This window comes from Schistocerca gregaria, chromosome 6 (genome assembly GCF_023897955.1).
Source record: "Schistocerca gregaria isolate iqSchGreg1 chromosome 6, iqSchGreg1.2, whole genome shotgun sequence".
NCBI lineage: Eukaryota > Metazoa > Arthropoda > Insecta > Orthoptera > Acrididae > Schistocerca > Schistocerca gregaria.
In genome coordinates, this window is record NC_064925.1 from 412,228,110 (window position 1) to 412,235,249 (window position 7,140).

A 7,140-nucleotide genomic window follows, 5' to 3' on the forward strand; every position below is an offset into this window, starting at 1 on the left:
GCACATCTAATCTTCCAATGCGAAGCTCTGGCGGACAAAAGGCACAGAATAGTCGAGTAGGTTGAGCGTGAAGGAAACGTGACTTACTAGAAATACAGGGAGTGATATACCAGAATAAACTCAGTGTCCATGGGTGAAGCAGTGGACTAAGACCATTGTTGTTTTTATCTCCCGGCATTATAAATATCAAATTGAAGGGTGCCCACATGAGCCTCTTCATCATTTTGCTAAACATTTAACTTAGTGTACCCACCTCTAGCACTTCAGTTCTTGGCATAAACTGCAAACTACTTAAAAAACGGCTGAATGGTTGAGTGTGTCTATAGTGGATACTAGCTATGTTATCTTTATTTAACTTCACATTTTACTTAGTTTCGGGTAATTATCGGAGCCCCACACGCATATTTAATACGTATATGTGCACTGTGTCAGTATATATATCATTTCCTGCTCTCACCTGAATCAATCAAGAGCATGAATAAGAGTGTACAAGATAAATTTATGAGAATACTTACCAGTTCAGACGCTTTCCGTTTCGGCTAAATACATCGTCAGCTGCTTGTATTGGATGCTTGAACACCATAATTCCTACAGACTTACGAACAGGCATAGGAATCTATGTGGATCAAACTCTAGTGGCGGTGAGGTCATCGGATGTCCACAGTGAAGAGGTGCATTGATTATTGGAAGCCTTTGAACATATGGGAGTGGCTTTGAACTTAGACAAGTCACAATTTGGCAGATTCCTGGAACTCATCGTATCTGCCGATGAGATACAGTCTGACACGGACAAGATTTGTGCGATTGCGGAATGTGCAACTCCAACTTATAAAAAACAATTACATGGTTTTCTCTAATTATATAATTTCTACAAGCGCTTTGTGAATCTAAACTTGGTAACCGTGCAGTCTTGGGCGTAGTGCCACGGTTCGTATGGCACGTCCCATCGGAGGTTAGCGTCCTCCCTCTGTCATGGGTGTGTGTGATGTCCTTAGCGTAAGTTTCTTCAAGTTAGATTAAGTAGGTTGTACGCCTAGGGAGCTATGACCTCAGCATTTTGATCCCATACGAACTTACCACAAACTTAAAAAAAAAATCTGAACTGTGTCTCCACACCACGTCTTCGTGACCTGACTGGAAAAATGCTCCATGGCATTAGTCAAGGCTCCGATTCTTGCACACCCCGACCTGTCGATAGATTTCTGTGTCATGACTGACAGTTCATTCTTTGGTTTGGGCGTCATTCTCTTCAAACCAGAGGACATCACCTATCCATCCTCTTGGAAAATGATTTCTTTCGCAGACAGGGGGCTCACCCTCTGTGAGAGAAATTACTCTCTCACGGAATTTTTGGCGCTGGCAATTGTGTAGGTGTTTACCAAATTCTAGTATTACCCTATTGGCCACGAGTGGCTTACCAGGACCATCCGACCGCCGTGTCATCCTCAATGGAGGATGCTGGTAGGAGCGGCGTGGAGTCAGCACACAGAAGCCGCTACTGATCAGTCGAGTAGCTCCTCAGTTAGCATCACGAGGCTGAGTGCAGCCCGAAAAATGGCAACAGCGCATGGCAGCGTGGATGGTCACCCATCCAAGTGCCGACCACGCCCGACAGCGCTTCACTTCGGTGATCTCACGGGAACCGGTGTATCCACTGCGGCAAGGCCGTTGCCCTATTGGTCGAACGACAAGGTTATTTACCGATCACCGAGCTTTCCAGTATTTGAAGACCGCTAAGCTGTCGCCCAAGAGACTGACGCGGTTGGCACTGTACCTCTGAGAATTTCGATTTACAGTGGAGTACGTTACGAGAGACAAAAACATCATTGCAGATGCCCTCTCAGGTGTACCCGTAGGATTAGTACGTGCAGAAGATGGTGATGATGGAAAAACTTCAGCTTCTAATATGTAAAAAGGGAAGTTGGAGAAAATGCTGTTACAGCCTGCCTCAGGAACACTGCACACAAGCAGGACAGAGATTAGGTGTTGATAGACGTTAAACAAGAATGGGACGATCGAGACAATGCGGCGATTCGTCATTTCTACTTAGTGAGACAGCATTCTCTTTAAAATACGTCGTCCAGACGATCCACGGTGACAACTCCGAAGTCTAGATGTACTCATGCACAAATTAGTGTGGTACATACACTAGGGTTACGGGATCTTCAGCGCAAAGTAAGAGCTTTAAAAAACACCATGAGATATGCTACTTTAACGACATACTGAGACGAACACCCAGTTTTCTTAGAGTAAGTGGACCAAGCCAGCGAGCCAAACCAGCCTCAGTGATGTACGCTGCAGTTTTCCACTTAGTACTGCCCACAAAACTGTGTGGCATCGCCACTGTCAACTTGTACGGGCCAGTAATCCGTCCTTTATGAGGCTTTCCTTATGTAAGGGTGGCTATGGAACTAACGACCAAGTTTGTCTCCTGTACACTACTGAGGATGGCAAATGGAAATACTGTGGTGAAGGATTTAGCTAAAAACTTTTTGCGAGAAGAACGACCGGGGAAGCGGATAGTTTCAGAGGATGGGTCGCAGTTTCTCTCGAAAGTAAAGCCGATATTCATTTCAGTGTGCCAACCGAGCTGTATCCCAGCGGAACGCTTGTTAAGGGAACTTGTAACATTTACTGTCGCAGCAGTCACAAAACGTGGAACACGCATCTTAAATCGTTTCAGGGCATACTCAACAAACTTCCACACACATCGATCATGCTACCCCAGATCTCGGTACTGAAACACAAGGAAACGCGTAGTAAAATCAAAGAGGCAGTTTCCTGTCCGAAAGAGTGGAGATTCCGGCTCCAAGTAATCATGGACTTAGCGGTGGAGAACATTAGACAGGCTGCTGAGGCTACAAAAAAAAGGCGTATAAGAAGACTGTTAGGAGAACTGAGTTTCAAATACGACAGAAGGTCCTGATCAGAAAACATAACGTCTCAGATAAGCGTTCCGCAATCTGCAAAAAGTTTTTAACTATCTTTAATGGACCCGACCCGTGGTGGGACGGGTGCCAGTAGTGTCTCTGACATGAGTACGATCGATTTCCTAGTACAGAGATTTGTCTTGGAGCTTGGACCGGCTTGGGATATAAGGGAGTGCCTACCGCGAGTAAGAAAGAAACAAGGCTCTCAGAACGCAAGGTGGCGGTGCTCGAGCAGCACCCCCTGTAACAGAAAGGCCGTCCACGTAGTGCGTGACGTCACAAGATGGCTACACATCTAGTCCCTTCTTCAACAGCTTCATGGAACAGTGCTTGTGAACAGTCGTGCGGCGAGTTTCCCGTCAGTTCACTATTCTACAATTACGTCTACATGATTACTCTGCAATTCACATTTAAGTGCTTAGAAGAGGGTTCATCGAACAACAATCATACTATCTCTCTACCACTCCACTCCCGAACAGCGCGCGGCAAAAACGAACATCTAAATCTTTCTGTTCGAGCTCTGATTTATCTTATTTTATTTTGATGATCATTCCTACCTATGTAGGTTGGCTCAACAAAATATTTTCACATTCGGAAGAGAAAGTTGGTGACTGAAATTTCGTAATTAGATCTCGCCGCGACGAAAAACTTCTTTGCTTTAATGACTTCCATCCCAACTCGCGTATCATATCTGCCACACTCTCTCCCCTATTACGTGATAATGCAAAACAAGCTGCCCTTTTTTGCACCCTTTCGATGTCCTCCGTCAGTACCGCCTGGTAATGATACCACACCGCGCAGCAATATTCTAACAGAGGACGAACGATTATAGTGTAAGTTGTCGCTTTAGTGGACTTGTTGCATCTTCTAAATGTCCTGCCAATGAAACTTAACGTTTGGCTCACCTTCCTCACAATATTATCTATGTGGTCTTTCCAACTGAAGTTGTTCGTAATTTTTATACCCAGGTACTATTATAGTGAATGGTGTTCGTGCGTTGGTGTACGTGATTTGGTTGTTTACTTTCTGTACACTAATATGGTGATCTGTTTTTCTTACCTGTGAAAATTTCGTTGCCTGTAAAATGCCGTTTTGTTCCTCTGTACCGAATTGTAGAGGAAATAAGACGGTGGACCAAAAGCAACTGTGTTTACATATCCGGAGGATGAACCAACGAGGAAGAAATGGTTGTCAAGTATCAGCAGATATAACTTCACTTCTTCTTCAAGTTATAGAGTGAGTATTAGTTTTGTTTACGTCTTAAAAAAAAGTTAAGTGTGCTAACAACGAATAGGAACTTAGCAGTGTGGAAGGTCAGCGACATTTTGACTAATATATCAGATCTTAACTGCGTAGGTGCCAAAGAAGACAGTGCTTCGTTTCCTTGTCCTGGTTAGCTGGTTTAGGTTATATGAGTTCTGTATTTTGCAGGTTCAAGCAGTGTAGCCTAAGCACAGTCATACTTAAGTAGTTAAATATCTCAGTATATCTTTATACTTACTGTTTGCACTGTTTGTTGTTAGGAATAAAAGTCGGTTTGTGATTAAGTACATGCACATAACATACAGACGACTTTCGATATATTCAGATTCTAGAATTTAGTTCTGTTTCTTTCTGCTGTAAAAGTCTTCAGGAAGTAGCCTGTTCAAAAACAAGGGATGCGGTGTACCAAGAAATTGAAAATTAAGTAAAAGCAATGTCTCAGTAGCTTGTTTTTGATAAATTATTGATTTCAGTAGGAAGTTCACTGCAAGGAATGATGGTGTTGGTGAATATAGTAAGCTTTCGACTTTACAATGCACAAATAAATATTTTGAGCATATGAATGGATGAAAAGGGCCATCACAAAATGCAAAGGGAGAAACGGCGAAACCATACAAAAAAATAAAAAATACTTGTGTATTTTACAAATTCTTACTTTCTGGGTCGTGAATTTCAGATACATGCCAGTGGCCTACATAGCTGTCTTGTAGATACACAACTAAAGTACTTGAAATCAACTGTGTCCTCATGTTTAGCCTAATGGGTAGTACATTACGGGCAATGTATTACCTCATTATATTGTCAGTTTTTTTGTAAGTTATGAACTGATATATCGACTAGATAATAGCATTTTCGGGCAACATGGTTGTGGCGGTGAAGCAGCGTTTAGTATGATTAATCAATAATTCAAAAACAATCTTAATCGCATTTATTATTATTATACCGCCAACCGGTTATAACCCGACGTAGGGATCATCTTCTGGGCATTTAAAGTGTGAAATTATAGATATCCGTCAGAAAGACTCCATTATACAACAGCTAAAATTACGTAATTTCTTCTTTGCTGCACATCTTATTCATAGTATTTATAATTTGTATAATAAAGATATGTAGCCCAACATGCAACATACCTTTGACAAAGCCAAGGCAACGCCATTTTGATCACCTTACTTTATTGTTTTGAGATCAACATACACAAACTGTGCTATAGCAGACTCCACTTTTTGTTTGCAAACATGGTTAATCTGTCTTGGTGATACCTCCCATTCTTCTAGAAATGGAAGACAAGAACAAAATTGGTCTATAGTTATCTACATGCACTGCAACACTTTACTTTGTAATGATTCATTAATTGTTACTGTTGAAGGAGCTACTATAGTATTTATGCATTCCTTAAGTAGACAAATTCTGATTTCATGTATTGTTCCTTTGTCTTCGACTAATGTAATTGTTGTGAGTGCAGTTGTGCATGTTGTCACAACTGCCTCTTTTTCCTTTTGAGATTACTACTTGGTTCTGCAGCTGTTATAACTGTTGTTCTCTCAAAATTTTCTTTTGTCGATCATGTTAGTGAATATTTTACTACCTTTAGACATTGAGAATTAGGTAGGGGAGATTTTTGCAGTAGTTTAATAGCCTCCTTTGTGTATGATGATTGACAGGTCTCCTCATTTAATATTAACGTACCTGTGGAACAGCTCTCACTTCTATTAGAAGTATTATTGAGTGTCACTAATCCTCAGGCTGACTAATGAATGAGCTCTTTAAATAGCTGCTTGCTCTGTGCCATCAAGTGCCTTAATACTGGCTCATCTTCACTTCAAAACAAAACATTTGAGGTGGACTGTCACATACATCCTTTTTTTTAGCTTTTTGAATAGTTTTGTTTATAAAAGGATATTCAAGAATCTTAAGCCTATCACAGTTGCATTTCACTCACCTAATTTAATTAATGTGTCCAAATCCAACTTAAGCATTACTAATCTTATTCCAACATCACTTTAAACATTTTTGCCACATATCATGCACTTACAGATGGTAATTACTTGCAAAGTACAGGGTGACCTAATATAATGTGTACATGCATTGCCATTTCTCTACTACACTGCTTTCATATGCATTCTTCCTACACAAAACTTTATGGTGCACTGTTTTATTTGCATTCGTTTAGTGTCCCAGTTACTTAAAGACCTTTCATTACTACCCCTGGAGATTATAAAATAGCAATATATTAATTAATGTAGTTCAAAAATGATCATTATTACTCCTAAAAGTATGAAACTTCTGTCTCAAGAATGTGCTTATTCTTAGTGTTTTGAAGTGGTGTCCATAAGTCTTAATTATTTTGTACCTACATAGTATTCATGCTGTAGATCTATAATTTTCTATTGTGAACCACTATAATCCAAACTTTTTCTCATTCCATGTGTTAGTGATTATTGACAACAAGAGTACACGGAAGAAAAATTAAAGAAATAAATAAATTCATTCATACACAGAATTTTTCTTCTTTCATTTGCATTCATTCATATCAGCATGGACAGTGGATGTAACTTGTGTTCCATCTCCAAACAATTAAACTGTTTCTAATAGTTTACCAGTATATATATTTTGCAATGATGATCTGTTAATGTATTGCAACTAAATAGAGCTAAACCACCGCCACCCCTCCCTTTCCCCCAACTTACATTAGGATAAAGTATCTAAGCCACTGGTGACAGCAGCCCAAATGTGACCCCAAGTAAAGGTAAGTGTTTATTTTTGAAATTATTTCATAACAGGTCACATCACTTCATAAAACATCTCAACAGATGATTTGAAAGCTTACCTCTATGTTTAAATTTATTTACATGTAATTAATGCAAACAGTTGTCAAAAGTATGTATTTCTTAATAAAGAAACACTTTTTCTAGAAAGGTATTCGTTTTAGAGCAGGGAAATTCTAAAC

The 7,140-nt window shown here is 40.1% G+C and overlaps 1 pseudogene; it reads right to left on the reverse strand.

The window, feature by feature from the left end:
• Nucleotides 1-1,555: 1,555 nt before the first annotated feature.
• Nucleotides 1,556-1,673, reverse strand: LOC126279174 (5S ribosomal RNA; annotated as a pseudogene).
• Between the last annotated feature and the right edge of the window lie 5,467 nt (nucleotides 1,674-7,140).